This window comes from Typopeltis vanoorti, chromosome 9 (genome assembly GCF_054136105.1).
Source record: "Typopeltis vanoorti isolate ZY-2024b chromosome 9, IOZ_Tvanoo_1.0, whole genome shotgun sequence".
In the NCBI taxonomy this organism is placed as follows: Eukaryota; Metazoa; Arthropoda; class Arachnida; order Uropygi; family Thelyphonidae; genus Typopeltis; species Typopeltis vanoorti.
In genome coordinates, this window is record NC_143557.1 from 64,002,167 (window position 1) to 64,023,139 (window position 20,973).

The window sequence follows — 20,973 nt, forward strand, 5'->3', positions numbered from 1 at the left end:
GATGCCGACTCCTCCTGATTTAAATAATTAAACTTAAAATTACAATTGGCATGAATGGTTTTGAAATGTCTTTCTATATTATCTATATCACTTTTTTTTTAGAAATAGCCACACTATTATTGCATAATAAACAAATACATTTGCCATTATGATTGATAAAGCAAGGCGCTCTCATCTGATCTGACAGATACATGCTAATTGTTAACATGTATGAATATTCTTTAACGGTTAATACTTTCATTGCCAAGCTGAAATTTGGAATTTCGTGTGGTGGCCAAATTTTTTTATTTAATTAGCGACGTCAAAGCGATAACGCGTGATCGGCCGTTTGGTGATAACTCGCATCGCGCGATATCGCTTGATTGGCAATGGATGTGTTAAAGAATATTCATGAAAAAAGATGGCGGTTCGTATAGTAGTCTCGCATGATGGTTATTGTTGCGAAGAATGTTTTTGATTTCAGTGGTGATTGGTGAGTTTTAGATATTGTGAATCTTCTTTGTTTGCGGAATACAAGGTAAGACTGACTTTTGATACAATTTTCTGGCCCTAGCCCGTTCTCTTCGCAATTGTAAATATTTCATACCTCATTGTACACAAGAATGGAGAATGTAAACGATATCAAGGACACCATTCAACAGTTAAAGATATGTCACTTGATATTCTCAAATTCATCCTTAAGAAATTTGATACAGACTACCTGGTTGCTTGAATCTCTTCACTCAAGTAAATGACACTGCAGATGATGATTTGGGCATCGAAGAAGACATACCTGTTCCTCCTACAAAGTCTCCCCGACAGTTCGATTGTTCACATGAGGAACAATCTAATAAAAGACGCAGAACATCGAAGGTGGAATGGAAGATGATGTAACAACTCAACAAAATCAGATCACCCAAGATAGAAAAGAAAAGGTCCCTCCAGTTATCCTTCAAGATAAAGACAAATGGACCTCAGTCTCAAGATCCCTAGGAGAACAAAATATCAATTTTTCCTGGGAAAGAAACACTGAAGAGGGTGTAAAGATTCACCCTACCACTGTCACAGATTATCGGATGATGACGAAAATGCTGGACAACTCTAAATTGCCCTTCCACACCTTTGCGCTAGCAAGCCAGAAGAACTTAAAAGTAGTTCTAAGAGGAGTGGCTGAGGGCATCACAACTGATGAGATCACAGCTGACCTCATCAATCAAGGATTTACTCCAACCAAAGTCAGTAGAATGTTGAGGTCAGATAAAACACCAATGCAACTGGTGTTGGTCGAAATCTCCAACACACAAAAAAGCATCTATGAAGTTACGGACATTTGTAAGCTTAAAATTACAACCAAACCTCTAAGGAAGAAGGCATCGGCAGGGCAGTGTCACAGATGCCAGAGGTTTGGGCATGCCCAAAAACTGTGCACTGCATACAGATGCCTAAAATGCGGTGAGGGTCATCAAATTAACTCCTGCACCAAACCCCCCAGATCCGCACCTGCCTTCTGTGCCAATTGTAGAGGACCACATCGCTCTAATTACAAGGGTTGCCTTTTCCATCCAAAAAACCGTGGATCAACAAGAACTAACCACTCCTCCAAGCAATGACACAATACACAACCAAGCAGTTCGCCCTCCAGATCATAATACCTCACATTCGACAACACAGGAAGGCACTCGGCCCTCATCCATGTCCAAATCATATGCGGAAGCGGTAAGAACCCAGACTTCTTCATTGCAAGAGCGAACAAGAGCTCTAATCTCACATCAGCTTTAACCTCGTTACTTGCAACAATGCTGCATGAATTCAGCAAAGCAAGCACCTCACCATCTTCCAGAAAACGATTCTACCTAGAAACCCAATCCATATTAACAGCGCTCTATAATGTTTAAAAAATTTTAACCAAATTCTCTCATGATAACAGTATGGAATGCCAGTGGCTTAACAAATAAAATTCTCGAGCCAAGAATTTGCAAAAAAGATACAATCCAGACATAATCTTGATCAGTGAATCCCACTTCAGACCATCAATCAACCCAAAACTAAGAGGTTATATTTTATATAGGACAGACAGACTTAACTCTAGTGGAGGCGGCACAGCTATTTTTATCAAAAATTATTTAAACCACAAATCGCTGACCAACCCCCAAACTCTAAACCTTGAGGTCACGGGTGTGGAGGTGCACACTAATAACGCAGGCAAACTCAAAATCTATGCAGAGTACAATCCTCCCAGCATTCCACTATTGACAGCAGACTTAGACTCCATCCTCGGCTCCACGGATTCCATAATTATAGCAGGAGACCTAAACTTCAAACATACGACCTGGTTCAGTTCGTCGATCAACTCCAAAGGCCGTACCTTATTCAACTACACGTTACTCAACTCATCAATAGTAACTGGACCCACTGAGCCCACCCACTACAGCCCATCCAGAAGTTCTGATGTATTAGACATAGTTATTCTCAGAAAGATCAAATATTAATACCAGCTGTAGACAGTAGAAGAGCTTAACTCAGATCATAATCCCATCCTGCTCAGGTTAGGACTTCAAGATCAGCTCTCCCCCCATCATTCTTTCATACCATGGGACAAGCTCTCTAAGGTTCTCCCAGTCCACATCGGTGCATCCCCCTGTCATTCATAAAAAAGAAGAAATAGACCAAGCTGTAAGCAATTTAACTAGGCAAATCAACACAGCAATAGCATCAGTCACTCAAACCACTGTCTTCCACGCTCCTAATTGGATCCCAGAAGAGATAATGGACCTGATTAGGGCCAAAAATAAAGCCAGAAAGCGATATCACAACACCCGAGCCCCGCAGGACAAAGCAACCTTGAACAGACAGGTTCGAGAAGCCCTCCAGATCCACAGGAATTCCAAATGGGAATCCAAACTCAAGGAAATCAACCCAGAAGATAACTCCATGTGGAAGTTTGTAAAATCTCTTCGTACCAAAAGACAACCACTTCCCCCTTTAAAGACCAATCTTGGAATGGCACACTCAGATGAAGAAAAAGTAGAAGCCCTAATTGACAATCTGGAAAATCAATATAGCCCATCTTATGCAAACTTAAATTTCAATCTTATTTACAAAGTTCATCGTAAAGTTAGAAATGCACTAAGTCAGCCTAAGGATGATTCAGAAACCATCACCCCCACATCTCCAACAGAAATAATAAATATCATTTCCCATCTGAAGAATAAAAAGGCTGACGGCATTACCAGTAGAATAATAAAGCTACTCCTACGGAAAGCCATAATTCATCTGGTTAATATTACCAATTCCATTTTAAGATTCCAGTACTTTCCCACAGATTGGAAAATCGCGGCCATTATACCTCTGAAAAAGCCTGGTAATAACACACAACTTCCCCAAAGCTACAGGCCCATCAGTCTCCTTTCCTGTCTTAGCAAAGTAATAGAAAAAGTCATCCTATCAAGACTAAATCAGCAGTAGATCAACAGAAAATAATCCCAAATGAGCAATTTGGGTTTCGCAAAGCTCACAACATGGTGCAACAAATTCACCGACTAACAGAACATATCACTCGTGGTTTTAACTGGCACCTTCACACTGCTGCTGTATTTTTGGATGTTGCCAAGGCCTTTGATAAGGTCTGGCATCAAGGCCTTATCTTCAAACTAATTGAAAATAATATCCCAATTAAACTAGTGAAACTCATATATTCATATACATATTAATGAAAGATACATGCAAGTAAAACTCAAAGGAATTATGGCGCAAATCCTGGCGGGATTACCTCAGGGTTTTCTTCTGCCCCCCCCCCCCCCAATACTTTTCACAACTTACATGGCAGATATTCCTCTCAATTCAAGAACTACTACTATGGCCCTATATGCCGATGATACCGCTATTCTAGCTAGATCAGTCAGCCCTCGCCTAGCAATCACTAGACTCCAAAGAAGTATCAGTGAGCTAGCAAACTGGTTCACCAACTGGAGGATTCAAGTGAATCCTCTCAAAAGCTCAGCCATGGTGTTTTCAAGAAGAAAGATCTGCAACAAAGAAGACATTCTGCTCTCTGGTCATAAGATCCCTGGCAATCAGAGACCAAATATCTTGGGGTATTAATGGATAAGAAACTCCTTTTTAACAAACATATCAATCTCATTTGCTCCAAATCTTCCAAAGTAATAGCACAGCTCTACCCATTGATCAACCGCAAGAGCAAATTGGACCTACATAATAAATTGCTTCTTTACCGGATGGTAATACGTCCAGTCATTACCTATGCCTCACCAGCATGGAGTCGCACTTCAAGATCAAACATTTCAAAATTACAGAGAATCCAAAACAAATGCCTTAGGATGGTCCTGGATGCACCGTGGTTCATCACAGATTCACCGAGAAACCAGCACTCCATACATCTCCCTTCTTCGTGATCTTGCAGAAAAATTCTTCGTGAAGTCCAGTTCACATTCAAACCCACTAATCGTACAAGCTGTCAATTACAATGAGACTGATTACTACAAACACAAAAGACCAAAGACTATTCTTCTCTCAACCGATCATAGCTAACACAACTGCCCTCAGAGGGTGAGCTTAACTGCTCACAAACCTCCCATTCCCAAACAACTCTCATCACAGATAAAGGGGAATATGAAAAGCACTATTGCTTCACCCATCCTGTCAGTAATGTTAATGGTAAGAATATTCATGTTAACAATTAGCATGTATCTGTCAGATCAGATGCGAGCGCCCGAGAGACCTCTGATCACAAGTAGTTTGAGTTGTTGACGTCATCTAGTTATCAATGCGGCCGCTCTCATTATCCTTCACGCCATTTCTAAACGTTGTTAGAACCATCTGTTTTTTAGTATGTGTGTTTGTTGAATTACTCTCGCTATCAGTGCAAATACTTTGGTTTACAAAGATATTTCCAACCCTTTATAATGGATGTCATGAGCCCTCCGTAATTTTCAAATTTTATATTGCGGTCTTCATATTAAGAAGGTTGCTGACCTCTGCAAGATGTGCTTTACATTTATGGAAAATACTAAGGAACGAGGTCTGGAGCTTGTTCCGCCTTTACTACGAGTTGCCCATAAGGCACAGCTTATGCTTACATCCGCCGAAACGTTTACTTTCTATATATTCGGCACGAAACTCTTGTAGTTTCTATATTCGGCTATGAAATAATGTTCGATTCAATATTCACTTAATTTGTACCATCATGTATTATATTTGCAGTGTTTTTCTTTGTTTTCTTGCATTTTAGCACATACTAGTAATGAATGTATCTCTCAGATTATACTGCAATCTACGCTGCAAAATTACCGTTGGGAGCTCCAAAGCAGTTTACAATAATTTCTCTGAGGGCGCACTAAAAATTCACTGCGGGCGCTGCTTTGCCGACCTCTGCTGTAAACAATTGTTGAATAATAACACAATAATGTAGGCATAATTACCGTAAAGGGAGAAAAGTCACAAAACAGAAAAAGTTTCGGATCCGGACCCGGTGAATAAAAACGTTTCGGGGTCCAGCCTTGGCGGAATTTAACCACTGTCGTAATTGAACCTCGCAAATTTTGGCGAGGTTGCACTAACCAATGACAAAACCTCCTCCCTCTTATTCCAGATTTATCTAGTATTAGTATAGTACGCCCACAGATTCGACACTTCTCCGCATGTAAACAGGAGGAGAATCCATTCCTACTAGCGCGTCCCTGGTTGCTTGAGAGACTACTAGATTCCGCTTTTTTTTTTCTTTTTTGTCATTTTCACACACTCACTCGCCTCATGTCTGCCTGCGCGTGCGCACACGCATCTACATCCATCTTAATAGTCTTAGTTTTTCCTGATTTTGCATTTCTCTCTGTGAACAGAGCTGTTTCTAGACACCTAACTCCGAATCCATTTAAGTGCAGTCAATAAGCATTATATGTCCTTTTGTCCGTCAAATTAGTCCACAAACGCTAAACCATTCTTTCTGAAGAATGGTTTCATTCATACATTTATTTCAGATCATCGCCCTACTCCTCAATTCGTCTCTATCACAGCGTAGCAGCAGACTTACAATCTTCATTCTCCCTCGCTTCCTTTTTTTTGCTTCTTCCAACAATTCTTTCATCTCATTATTTTGTATTCTGACAGTTTAACTAATATTATTAATTTCCGCACCAGGGAAGCAAGGTTTAGTCATGCTTTTATATTAGTATTCCAGTTATTATAGAATCATCGTAAAACATGGATATTATTTCTGGGAAAATTTCCATGTTACTCCTCTTAACAAACTATTACATTTATGGCTACTTCTGTCATTGGCTTTTTACTCACGGATTCTTAGGGCATTGTAGATGTATATTTACCAATAAATATATGTAGCATAAAGAAAGAGAAATTTGCACATATCTTTTTCTGGGTGCTGTAGCTTTTCTTCTTTCAGCGATGTCCAAACTACTGTGTGTGGGGGGGGTAGGCAATGTGGGAGAATTAAAATAGAAATGGAAAAAAACCCGGATTTTTTGAATAATATATATATATATATATATATATATATATATATTATAAGGGATGGGCGGGGCGTTTTTTTTTTTTTAAATATTTATATAGGGTGGGAAAGGGTGAAAGGGGTTGAAAACAGCAATGATTTTTAGAGGGGGAGGAAGGGGGTTGACGGGGTGCGGTCCGTTTCGACGAAACAATAGTCATAAAATGTGTTCTGGTTAGTGTCAAGTTTAAGAAATTGGAAATCATTGGAATGCATTGGAAACCCTACACACATCACCACCTTGCGTCCCTAAACAGTTACAGTAATAGACTAAAATTCACCATAGAATCCGAACAGAACAAATCCATAAATTTCTTAAACTTGACACTAGAACACACAACAAAATAGCCACGAAAGTATATCACAAACCCTCACATATCGGAAACTACCTCCATTTCCACTCATACCATCCATATTCCGTTAAAAAATCGGCCATCTTATCACAATTCATAATTGCGTACAAATTTTCAACCAATCAGAGTAATCTAAACGCAGAAATAAAAGAAACTAACACAGATCTTCAAAAATCGCAACTATCCTACACAACAAATAAATTACGCAAACAAGACGGCCAAAACAACCCAAGTACCAAAACAAACTTCCCTACACAAAAAATTATCAAACAATCTACACCCAAAACACATACAAAGCCTACAAATACATCTTCAAACATACTGACTACAAACCAAAAATTGGCAAATCTCCTAAAACCCACTAAATCTCACACACAAAAAGAAATATTTGAACACCACAACGTAGTCTATAAATTTCCCTGCCAAAAAGACTGTGATATCACCTATACAGGTTCCACCATCAGGTCTTTATGGGCAAGACTTCAAGAACACTTCCGAGATTGTAACATCCCTATTCCAGAACATTTAAACACTCAAAAACGCAACATCAAAAAGAAAAATCGAATACAAAAGCACAGGAAAAACGGAAATAGCTGTTCACGCCTTTGAACAAAAACATACCCCGCAAAAACATACCAAGGCCATCATAGTAGACAGACAAGACAATGAAACAACGCTTAGAATATCGGAAACAATAGCCATAAAATGTCACGCGAACTCTATCAACGTACACAGGCCCTACATAATCTCCGAGGTTTGGAAGCTTCACAACATAAAATTGAGGTCACAACCCCGACCAATAGACGATAGCACAAACACTTCAAAAGCAGAAGCACCTACCCAACCTGACATAGCATCCACTTCCTCCATGCGTTCAGACGACGACCAAGAATAGTCGAAACGGACCGCACCCCGTCAACCCCCTTCCTCCCCCTCTAAAAATCAGTTGCTGTTTTCAACCCCTTTCACCCTTTCCCACCCTATATAAATATAAAAAAAAAAAACAACGCTCCGCCCATCCCTTGTAATATATATATTATTAAAAAAAACCCGGGTTTTTTCCATTTCTATTTTAATTCTCCCACATTGCCTACCCCCCCCCCCCACGCACACACAGTAGTTTGGACATCGCTGAAAGAAGAAAAGCCACAGCACCCAGAAAAAGATATGTGCAAATTTCTCTTTCTTTATGCTACATTAATTATTGGTAAATATACATCTACACTGCCCTAAGAATCCGTGAGTAAAAAGCCAATGACATTTAAACAGGGGCACTCCTAAACAGAAGCAGGCAAAATAGCCGTAAATGTAATAGTAGTCGTAAAACATTTCCCCCGTAACCTTTGTCTTCTCGTTTATTCATATTCATACGATATTGTTTCTTACTTCGCACCTCTTACTCCCCCCCCCCCCTTCACTAATCTGTTGACGTTTCTGCAATCTCTCAATTTTGTACTTTGTCCGTGAAGGACTATACATAATCATGCTGTTTCTTTCTTGAGGTACTCTTCGTTCTCTTGACCTTCCACCACCGCGTTTTCAACATTATCGCTAATATTACCATTTTCTGGACGTCTGTTAATATTGTCTACTGCAATATTACAGTGGTGTAGCTAGAGCTTTTACCGCCTGGGGCGATCCCTGAGTTTTCCGTCCCTCTCAATACACATCAAAAATACTACAAAAAGTCAAAACGACGTATAAGGAAATAAATTAAACACTATGTTTTTGAAGTAAAGCTTTAATTTCAACATTCTAAAATGTCATTTTTCTTGCTTTTCTGTTAGCAAAATCGTCGATTACATTGGCGAAGTCTATTTCATAGTAATGTAGGTAATTCTTAATCAATTTTAGTTAGAACCCCCCCCCCCCCCCCCTCACAACTAGCTCTTACCTCACAACACTTACAGCAATTGTAAGGAAAATTTGCAGTAGTATTACAATATTTGGGAATGAGTTCTCGAGACTGTATTTTAGAATTAACTGCAAAAGTTCAGAAAGGTTCAAATTGCCTCCCCTCCCTAGCTACGCCTCTGCTATTACACCTTTCGCTCTCTTTCTCCACCCCAACTGGCACTCTCAAAACATTTATTACATATTCGCTTTACCAGAACGCTTTCCTTTCAGCTGTCGCGACTGCACTTAACAAATATATGAAGGGGTGCATAAATAGCTTGCACTGGGCTTAAAAATAGTTACGGCACTGGATGACAGTGGAGCACCTAGAGGGAGGGTATGGGTTCTACTCCCCCCCAAAGAAAAATGATAAAAAGAAAAACACTAGAAAATTTCCAGAAATCTTTTCCTAATTAAAATTCATTTTTTTTAATTTATGTTGTGCCGTGTTTTATTATTATACAACTTATGAATTAACGATCATTGCAGATGCTCAGTCATAGGTCGTATGCGATGCGTAGTGTGTATTCTCAAATCGTCTACTCAACTCCCCCCCCCCCTCCCAAGATGGATACATGAAACAAATAAAAATCATTATGCCAAGCATTTAGTATACCTGACTGGAAATTGTATTCATGTGATTTCATCTCTGACATTTCTAGTGTAAGGAAGGGGGGAAAAAAACGTTGAAATGTCATCACGACTGCTTTTTACATACCGAATGCCCTTACCCTACTTTAACTATTCGATAACTCAAAACACATTTTGTTTGTCTAGCCGGTACAACTGCAATTTCTGTTTTTACCTCTGCTTAGCTCCTGACAGATCCGTTAGCGCTTGCATTGATCTTAGCGAGAACTTTCGCCGTTACTTTAGCCAAACCGACCGCAAAGATTGCGGTCTTCACTGTAGATAGTTGCGCCGCTACATTTCGTACGGTTACATTATGATGACCACATTTCAAAAATAATAATGCGTATTTTTTTAATTGATGTTCAGGCTTGCAGAAAGGGTTGTGCCCCAAATTGTTGGTGAATGCAATTAGTGTTTTCTTTTTGCTCAATTCAGTATAGTCATCCTACTGATGTATGAGATGGTAACGCTTAATTGAGTTGCTTATTGTATACTTCTGTTTTTTTGTTTTTTTTTTACTGTACAGTGCGTAGTTGGAAGATTTATCGCTCAGACGTATTATTGGAATAGTATATATGTATTGTATTTTTGGATCATATGCAACGTTTTCTTATTGTGAAATGTCAATAGTTAACATTAACTGAATGCATGACAGGAAACAGATGTGCCTCTGTCCTTATGTTACTTTGTGTCAGCTGTTCCATGATTGTGTAAATAAGACGGTTCTTACTCAATCATGGAATAGTTTATATTGAGAGTGTGTATGCATATCAAGTTTCGTTATACAGACGAATGTTGGAGCTTTATTAAGGTATGTTTAATTATACTATTCACTGAAGTAATGTTTAATTCTACAGTTATAAAAGTTGTTTTCATACTTACAAGATTCACTGAAGATTATTATTATTATTTATTATTATGTGACACCTCCAGGGAGTCCAAAGACTCATAGAGGGAGTGCAATATGCCCTCTAAACTGCAGTGTGCTCAACCATCACTCCCTAATCATGAATCTCATCTACTTTACTGTACTGCATTGTCTACTCATGACAATGCAGTACAGCACTGTCAATATAGTACACATCCTTATATTTATGCACTGCAAAATGCAAAACCTTGCACTTAATGATATTAAAATTACTACCCCACTCCTTTGCCCAAGTCAAAAGTTTATTCAAATCTCCCTGAAGGAATTAATATCAGTGGTGCCACTTATAATTCTCCCCAGCTTTGTGTCATCAACAATCAACTGAAGATCCCCAATACTACTGAATATCAGTTTTGATGACATTTAATATAGGGATTTGTAGTTTTTTATTACTACTCTTTTCTGCTAACTTTCTCCTGCCCCAGTTTATCTCATCTTCAGAGGGCATGTGGCAAGATTGCTTATTTCCAAGATTGCTTCCTTCTTAAATAATTAATTTCTAAATTTCAAGTAGTGCAGCATTTGTACAGCTGCTTTAAAATAATTGGTTTTGATATTTCCAAGTAATTTTAAAAAATTGAAGAGTAAAAGGCATCAATGAAAATTTGAAGTAAATTATATTCATAAAACAAATGTTTTAAAAATTACTTAATATTTCATATCCTACCCTTAATATCTCCACTTGTCTCTGCCCCTCCAAATATTTGTCAGTTACACCCCCAGTTACTAAAATCAGGATATATATCACTTGGATTTATTCTTAAATTCAAAACTATAACAAGTCTGTTTAAACTCAAAATGTTTCCATGCTATATAAAAATGGTACATTATTAGAAAAAAAGTTATGTATCATTGTAAGTATTCTATTTTATCATGTGAAAAATTGATGATTATGAAAATATGGAATGTATCAATCTCATGTTATCACAAGTCTGTTTTTTTTTTTTTTTTTGCTTAAACTCATTATTATTATTATTATTATTATTATTATTAATACAATGGGTGTTATTTATAATTATTATTATTACAATAGGTGTCCTCCCACGATGAGTCTTCAGACTCCTTGGAGGTGTCATGAATAATAATAATTATTATTATGACTCTGGCAGAGTATTATTATAACTCTGGTAGAGTTCCAAGGGAGTAGAAAGAGGGCAAAATAATTCCTTTGCATAAGGAAGATTCTAAGACCGCAGTAGCAAATTATAGACCAATCAGTAGGAAAATTGGTCAAAAAAAAAAAATTCAAGAAAGGGTAGAAAAAAATATGATAGTGTTATGAGGGGCAACATGGCTTTGTGAAGGGTCGATCATGCCTTAGTAATTTACTAACTTTTTATAATAGAGTAACAGCTGAGTTGGATAAACGAATTGGCTACACAATGGATTTTGCAAAGGCATTTGACAGAATACCACATGGAACTCTGTTACACAAATTATAACAAATGAGGATGGATATGACACTGGTTGAGTAGATAAGAAGAGGGTGGCGGCTGGACAGATATCAAAAAGTGTTATATGGAGGGGGGGGGCAGAATCGAGGTGAAAACAGGTCACTAGTGGTGTGCCGCAAGGTTGTGTGGGAACCATTGCTGTTTAATTTATGCATAAATGATGTTGGAAATAAAAATAACCTGAAAGGAAATGTTCAGTTCTTTGCTGATGATGCAAAATTAAGTAGAGTAAGAGTTCATTAAGGCAATGTGGAGAGCTTGCAGGACGATTTAAATAGGCTGTCAGTCAGGGCAAAAGTTAATGAGTGTCAGTTTAATGTCAAGAAATGTAAAGTTATACATTTTGGTTTGGGATAAATAGATTACAAGCCATGTATCACATTGATGGCACTGCACGCCAGGAAATAGATAACGCTAGAGATTTAGGGATAGTGGTAGACAGAGAGTTCAAGTTTAAAGGACATATTGCTAAAGTTACTAAGGTAGCCCATAAGATTACTTGGCTCTTGAAGAACACATTAACAAATAGAGATAAGGAGGTTCTCATTCCTCTTTATAAGGCCTTGATATGCCCACATCTGGATTACCTCAAGTTTGGTCCCCTGGGTTTCTTGGGGATAAGAAAGTGGTGGAGAGGATTCGGAGGCAAGTGACCAAGATGGTGAGTGGCCTGTGGAATGTTCCCTATGAGGATAGATTGAAGGTGTGTGGATTGCAGAAGTTGGTTTATAGGAAAAAAAGAGCAGATATGATAGAAATATTTAAGTTACTTAAAGGATTTTATATGACTGATGCAGGGGAAATGTTTCTGCACTTGGTTAGAGGGACCTGAATAAGGGGTCATCCATAGAAGTTGAATAAAGGTGTGGTTAGTAGGGGTGTGAGGACTAGATTTTTTACTTGGAGAGTTGTGAATGTGAAATAATAATAATTATAATTATCACCATCATCATCATTATGTGACGCCTCCATGGAGTCCAAGGACTCATTGTGAGAAGGCACGTTCGAAGGCACAAAATCGATGAGTTACAATTTCTGTTCTATTACAAACATCACTCTCCGTCATTACAGGGAATTGTAGATGAGTTATTTTCTCAAGGCGAATGATGGCAGCACTGCAACAATGATAAGTTTTGTATCTATAATAGTAAGTAAAAAATCATTTGAAGGCAACTTAAAGTGGCTTAATGAAAATATGCAGCCTAACAATTTGATTTACTATTTGTTTACTTATACTTAGTAAAGTGTGTGCATAGTAAACCTTACCACGCACACACTTGGAAAGTTAGAATCATTTTGTAAGACTGGCATATGTGATGGATGCACATACTAAACTTTCACCCTCAGTCATAAGTGTCCCATATTTTTTCCCAGTGTATCTGGGATCCCTACTCTATTGGTTTTAATTTTTTCATTATTTCATTATTATTCCATTATATTTGCTATTGCTTTGGTGGCTTGAGGTGGAGCTTTCAATTTCAATGTCTGCCACATATGTCTATAAAACATCTAGTAACACATCTAGATTGGGGTTCTGATTATTTTAACGTTCCAAAAGAAAAAAAATGGGGCTCACTATTCTACAGCAGTATGGATAGAATATGCAATCAGTCAGTAATACCATTGTTGATGTACTTGAAATTACTATAAATGTAAAAACATAGTGTAACCAACGTTTTTAGGAAATATTATTGTGACAGAGTCCAAGGACTTATCATGGAAGAACGCTACACAATCTACTGTTTACGCTTCTTAATTCACCATTGCATATGAACAGCACTACCACCCACAAATAGTATTTTTTTTTTTTTTGTTTTCTTTTAATTTGTTTGTGTGTTCTGTGGCTGATTTGGCTGTATAAAGGATGAAAGGGCAAAAAAAAAAAAAAGCTTTGCCTACCTTAATGTGAGATCAGCTAATTCACCTTTATTTGAAAAAACCCATATAAAGATTACTCTCATCATGACAAGAATCAAATTCAGGTATTGGCCAAATTCAGATATATGCAAAAGCATTGACTGCCTCATTCTGCTTGTTTAATGAGGGTCTTGTAATAGAAAGAGTCTCAAAAGAGTTGAATGACAGCAAAACAGTTCTGTTGTAGTTGTCATGAGGATATTGATTGTGGAGAGAGATTTGGTTAGGAATAGAATACAGGATAGGTTTGATAGACATAAGATGCTCAGAAATATCATATACTTGGATGTTTTTGGACTTTGCAGAGGTAGTTAAGTCTCAAAATGGCAAGCTAATGTATAATCTGTGGAAGATAAAAATGGATAATAGATTAGATGGGTAGGAGATTGATTGTTTGAACAATATTAGCATCTTGTATTATGAGAGCTGAAGGGTAACTAATGCAATTCCACAGGATTCTCTATCTCTGCCACTGTGGTTCATTTTATTTGTTAATTCTACTTCATACAGATTGATGAGTTTGCTGATTATAAGTTTCTTCATAATGCAGAAGCTGGGAATGCTTATAAGAAATGACTGATGCCAAGTTTCTTTTAGATGAATGAGTGGAACTTCTGTTTTATTGTTAATAAGTGCAAGGCACTTGCACTTTGGAGTGCACAGATATAGGTCTGAGTATTTTAGGTTGAACTGTGTTTCAACTGTGTTCTTGGAAGTTTTTCCACTTGGTTATACTATAAATTAAAGATACCAAGAAATTATATACTTGGTTTAATCCTTTATCCAAGTGTCAGCAAACAAAGTTTGTGCCTTAAGTATTTTCAGGAATGGGGCAACTCCTATATAAGAGCAAATGACTTCATATCACTAGCCTTTGTATCCCATAATGCAAAGCACATATCCTTGCAGACATGTATACTACTATGCATTATGGGAAGGGTCACTACCCAGACCAGTTTCGACCTTCATTGAGGTCTCACCAGTGGGAGCCAGACCTAGGGTTATACTCTAATCCAGAGTATTTTAATAATAAGGTGTGACACCTTTTTGGCTCATATATGAAAATATGACTTCTGCATTACTTCAACCTTAGTATCACCTCTGGGTCTGGCTCCCACTAATGAGACCTCAATAGAAATAGAACCGGCTGGATAGTGATCCTTCCCATAATGCATAGTATTATACATGTCTGCAAGGATATGTGCTTTGCATTATGGGATACTAAGGCAAGTCATATGAAGTCATTAGCTTTTATATAGGAGTTGCACCAGTCCTGAAAATACTTCAGGCACAAACTTTGTTTAAACGCGTGGATAGGCTTATGTGTTCGTCAGACATGTTGTAATAGATTTAACGGTATTGATATGAACACAGATGGATAGTTATTTTCTTATCCATCTGTGTTCATGTCAATACCGTTAAATTTCTTACAACAAACTTTGTTTGCTTACACTTGGATAAATTAACTTGGAGTGAAATTAAGAAAATTCATGTGAAAATGATTAAAACAAATCAAGTAGGTACAAAAGATTTAACGAAAGAAGAGCGAGTGGCGTTGTATGGTGACTCCATTATTAAAGGTGTGCTGGATGAGAGGATGCACAAGGTAGGTTTTCCAGGCGGTAAAATGAGTAGAGTGATTGAGGCATTGGATATGAGGAGGGAGCGAGCGAACGAGTTAATGGTTTTAATAGGTACGAATGACTTGACATAGGACAAAAAGCACGTCAGAATGGATATCAGGAGGCTGCTTAGACAGATAAAAGAGAGTAGTGTGACAGGAAGGGTAGTAAGCGTGTTGCCTAGGTATGACTGTGCTGAGATGAGGCAGAGAGCAAGGATTATGAATGGTATGTTGGCTGAAATGTGTGAGGAGAGGGGAGTACAATTTGTTAATGTGTGGAATGAGTTTGAAGGACAAAGTGAACTGTATGGGAGTGATGGACTGCATTTGAGTGGTTATGGTGTGAGTCATTTGGTGAGACTGTTGCTGGAAGGTAGAGAAGTGAGTATAGAGAATGAATCAGATCAAGTGGGAAGTGATGTGGAAGAGCAGGGGAGATTGAAGAGGTGGTTATGAATGAGGAAGTAAGTGGGATGAGTATTGAAAATGAGAGAATGGGTGTGCAAGATGAACAGGGAAATGGGGAGGCTCAGAGTGGACAGCAGTACACAGCGTGAAAAAGTTGGATGCTCCAAGAGGATGTGAGGGCATGTGTGGAAAGGAATGGGATGACCTGGGATCAAGAGGAAACAATTGGAATTGAAGAGGGTTCTAAAATGAATAAGCAGAAAGGAAAATGGCCTTAGTCGAGCATGGAGAGATCACATCGAATGAGTGTTATCAGTGGAACTAGCTGGAGATTCAGGAATGAGCTGTTGTGTTTATATACAAATGCTAGAAGTATAAGATACAAGGCAGATGAAATGGTTGCACTAATTGAGTCTGTTCACCAAAATTGTTGGAATAAGTGAGACATGTTAGATCAGGATGACATCCTGACAGGAATAGAGATGGAAGGATATGTGTTTCGTGAGGATAGAAGGGGAAAAAAGGTAGGGGAAGTGCTATTGATGATAGAGAAAGAGTTATGTCCATACAAAGTTGAGATGCAAGAGGGAAATAGTGCCAGTGGTTTTGAGGCAGTAAGATAGAGGGGGAATGGAATGAAATACTTGGTTGAATGTTGTTATAAACCAGGAAATGTGGATGGTAGTGACTATGAAATGTATAATCAAATTATCCAAGCAAATCGGAAAACAGTGATCATTATGGGCGATTTTAATTATGGCAATATAGACTGGAATGATGAGATAGTAACTGGAAGTAAAGAAAATGAGTTTTTGAGGGATAACTACCTCAGACAGTATGTAACAGGGGACATACGAGATTGAGGGTCTTGGATTTGGTCATCTCATCAGAGGATGTAATTATAAATGAAGTGTCAAATCACCCACCAATTGGTGGGAGTGACCATGAGGTGATTACCTGGGTGGTTACCAGCAGTGTGAGGACCTCTGTAAGGAAAGGGTATATGTGGAACTAAAGGGGGGGGGGTAATTATGAAGAGCTAGGAGACAGCTTGCAAGTGTAGCATGGAATGAGGAGTTAGCTGGAAAAGAGATCATTGCAGCTTGGAGAATTTTCAAATACTATGTAGTTGATGCAATGTCTAAATGTATTCCAAGGGTGAGAAGGTTAAATAAGGTAGGTGTGAAATTGATGAATAAAGAGATTAAGTATGCAATACAGAGAAAAAGGGCATTATGGATGCAGCATAAGAGAAGTGAAAATAAGCAATTCCATGAGGACTACAAAGACCAGGCAAGGCAGGTGACTTGGTTGGTGAGTTTAGCTAAAAAGAGGTATGAACAGCAGTTAGCTAATGAAGACAAAACGAATCCTAAGGAGGTCTTTCGATATGTAGCCAGCAAGAGAAAGAATGATTATGGAAGGATGACATTGATTGGAGAAAATGGTATAAAGGCAGCTGTTGCAGAAGGTGTGGTGGAGATACTTAATGAGCAGTTCATAAAGGTCTTTCAATCTTGTGAATGTGACTTCATGGAAAGATTGAGAGCAGTTGATGATGGTGAAGAGAGACTGACTGTAAGTGAGCAAGAGGTGTATGGGGAGTTGAGCAAATTAGATGTTAATAAAACTGAGGGAGTTGATAATATATCACCACATATTCTGAAGGAATGTGTCGGGGAGTTTACGCTGGCCTTGACATTTTTTTAATATGAGTCTTGCACTTGGTCAAGTTCCTAATGAGTGGAAGGAGGTCAAGATTGTGCCACCTCATAAAGGAGGTGATAGAACTGAAGCATCAAACTATAAGCCTATTTCTGTGTCAGGTGTTGTAGTTAAGTTGTTGGAGAAGTTTGTGAGAACTAAGATCCAGAATTGGGCCAACAATGGTATTATCTTTGATGGACAGCATGGATTTGCTAAAGGGAGGTCATGTTTTAGTAATCTACTTACTTATTACAATAAGGTGACTGCTTCCATGGACAGAGGAGAAGGATACTCAGTAATATACTTAGATTTTGCAAAGGCTTTTGATAGATTACCGTATGATAAGTTCATAATCAAACTTGAGTGGATGAGATTGGTACATTGGATTGGAGACTGGCTATCTGATAGGTATCAACAAGTTGTGTGTTGGGGAGTGATATCAAGGAAAAGGAAAGTCACTAATGGTGTGCCGTAGGGATCTGTTTTAGGTCCATTACTGTTTAACTTGTATATTAATGATATTGGTGAAGATTTGGATGGAGATATTCAGTTGTTTGCAGATGATGCAAAGTTGGGACAAACAATGAAGAGTACAGAAGATGTTGTGGCCTTACAAGAAGACTCGAATAAATTGAGTGATTGGGCACGGGAATGGGATGCGAGTTCAACGTTGCAAAATGTAAGGTTTTAAAATTTGGGAAACAAAAATGGGATGCAGAATTTATGCTTGGTGAGGAAATAAGAGATCTGGAGGGTGATAGTGGATAAGGATCTGAAATTTAGGGGACACATAGCCAGAATTGTGAAGATAACACACAAAGGCGTCTGGGAATGATGCAGAGGACACCGACTTGTAGAAGTAGCAGGGGCGAATTCTCCATGCTTACTTCACAAGCTCATTAATTGAGAAAAAAGTAATATTTATTTGTTAATAAATGCATGCATTTATAAGCATTTCATTTAGGCTTTTATTTTTGTAGACAGAAGACGTTTTAAGCTTGCTCGGCAGTAATTGAGCTTTGCGTTGTGTATCGAATTCGATGCTTGCTCGTCTAGTCAAAGCTACCTTGCCTTGCTCGGTAGTAGGAGCTGAGCTTCCAGGTTCTCGCTGCAGCACTGTGATTTCATGCGCGCGCATAGCCATTTCAGCTCCCTTCACATCTTAAACACAGGCCATACGCAGTCAAAGTAGCTCTAGTCATTGAGCTTCAGCCAGCCTTTACAAGTGTGCATGTTGCTTGGGAAAATTAAGTTACAACCAACTTTTTATGATTATGTTATTGACCAGTTCATAAAGAAGAACCGTGGGGTAGAATTTGTATTCAAGTAGCTAAATTGAAAAAGATGATTAAATGTACATAAATTTCTAAATATATAGTTTTAAATGGTCAGTAATTCATTATTCCGCTAATCAGACTTCAGTCACACCTCTCACTCCCTGAATGATAACAAGAGCAAGTGCGAATTTCAAGACCAGCATTCGCCCCTGAGAAGTAGGGAGATTCTTATTCCATTTTATAAGGCTTTGATTAGGCCACACATGGACTGTTGTGCCCAGATTTGATCACCTGGTTTTCAGAAGGTTGGAGAGCATCCAGAGGCGCCTGACTAATATAGTTTCTAACCTCTGGAATGTCGAGTATGAGGAAAGATTGAGAAGATACAACTTGCAGAGTCTGGTGGACAGGAGGAGGAGGGGAGATATGATAGAGACCTACAAGTTATTAAGGGGTTGTTATAGGATCAATGCTGGAGAGGTTCTACAGAAAATAGTGGGAGATCAGGGATGAACTAGATGTCATCCCTGGAAGCTGTATAAGGAGGGTGTGAACAAGGGAATGAGAAGCAGGTTTTTTTTGCATGCAAAGTTGTGAATGATTTGGAATGCTTGCCTGAGAGTGTGGTGTCTGCAGAGAATTTGAGTGTGCTTAAAGCACAGTATGATGAGCTGTGTGTTTGATAAAAGGACCTCCTAGATGAGTCTTCGACTTCATGGGGGGGTCTTGGGTAATAATAATAATAAAGGATTAAATCAAGTATATAATTTCTTGGTATCTTTAATTTATGTTTTCCAAGAAGGATGAGGTTTCACATCTGGGTTTGATGTCAGTAGTAGTAGTCTGAAGTTCAGTGGGCACATTGCAAATGTAAAGACAGCACACCTCATTATTACTCTGATAAGGAACACACTGACAAGTAAGAATAACATGATGGTTACTTCACTCTATAATGCATTGATCATACCAGCCAAACTATTATGCTCAGATTTAGTCACCTGGCTTCCATTGCAATAAGGAATCTATGGGCTTTGGAGACAAGTGACCAATGCAGTATCAGTACTCTGGAATGTCGGTTAAGGAGTGAGGTTGAGGAAATTGCAGAGTTTACCAGATGGGTTAAAAAAGAGGTGATAGAATAGATGTTCTTAAAATGATTTACTCTCAGGTGGTAAAGAAGTTTATTGTTCATAAATTTCTTCATTATTTTTAAAATAATATTCATTGTAAAGTTTTATTGCATTGGATATGAGCTAGTCTTGAAGATGCAAGAGAGAAATGTCAATTGAAAAGGCATAAATTGATAGTTGAGTTGTAACATAAATGAGGAAGGGATGCCATCAGAACCAGAGGACTTTTTGGTATAACATTTTGCTGGGAATATTGTTGAGAAATTGTTAGAGAATATATGGACTACATCATTTTTGCTATGCAAAGAAGTGACTTGCCTAGATCCTTCATCCAGAAGTTGGAGCAAGTTATGAGATTGATAGCTGAAAGCGATAATTGAGAACGGGAATTATAATATAATAGTGTTTCATTCAGGATTTAATATAGTCTGCGATTACCTTAACCAAATTTGTTCATCAGATAAATAGCAATATTTACTTACTGATGTATATCCCATAATTATAAAATAATTGTATGTTCTAATAGTTGTTAATTATTTATCCTGTACTAATTCTTTGTAGAGTATATATATCCTATGTGAACTGTGCACAGAAACTCGGAACTTAATCCGTTTGTGTAAACCATTGCCAAAGACATAGCCAGTATGACAGAAATTAAGTGCTGTATGAAATTACGAAGTTATCCGCCAGCGCACATTTTGGCACTAGTTACCATGCCGTGTTTACGAAGTCATCCATGAGGCAGATTTTTGGTGTGAAGAAGAGACATAGGCTGTTGATATAGAAGGAAGGAGAGAGAGGAACGAAGGCCAACAGTATAACTGGGTTGAAAAGACAAGGGAGCTCTCTGTTTTTCTCTTACTCTTCCGCTTGCTCTTGTTTGTATCCTGATTCTTATTCCCTCATCTTGTAATTGTGAAAGACAAGAGGCATGACAGGGATTGCCAAGGAAACCTGAAGGATAGACATTTTAGAGCAAGGCAGGCATGTATTCCCTAGTCAACAAGATCGTTATGGTGAATCTGGATCTTATCGAACTAAAGTGACCCTAAGAGAGCTATTGAGAAGCAAGGAAGTGTTTTCCAGAACACATGATAATAGGCAAAGTATATCAACCGACGCGGTAAGGAAATCTTTCTGTCTTTTG

The 20,973-nt window shown here is 38.2% G+C and overlaps 1 protein-coding gene across 1 annotated transcript in view; it reads left to right on the plus strand.

Moving 5' to 3' along the window:
* Nucleotides 1-9,402: 9,402 nt before the first annotated feature.
* LOC150103096 (alpha-1,6-mannosyl-glycoprotein 4-beta-N-acetylglucosaminyltransferase-like) overlaps nt 9,403-20,973 on the plus strand; it is a 127,589-nt gene continuing 116,018 nt past the window's right edge. Inside the window, exon 1 of the mRNA XM_090398090.1 lies at nt 9,403-10,192. The gene's annotated coding sequence lies outside the window, so the exon portion shown is untranslated. The remainder of the gene's footprint in view (nt 10,193-20,973) is intronic.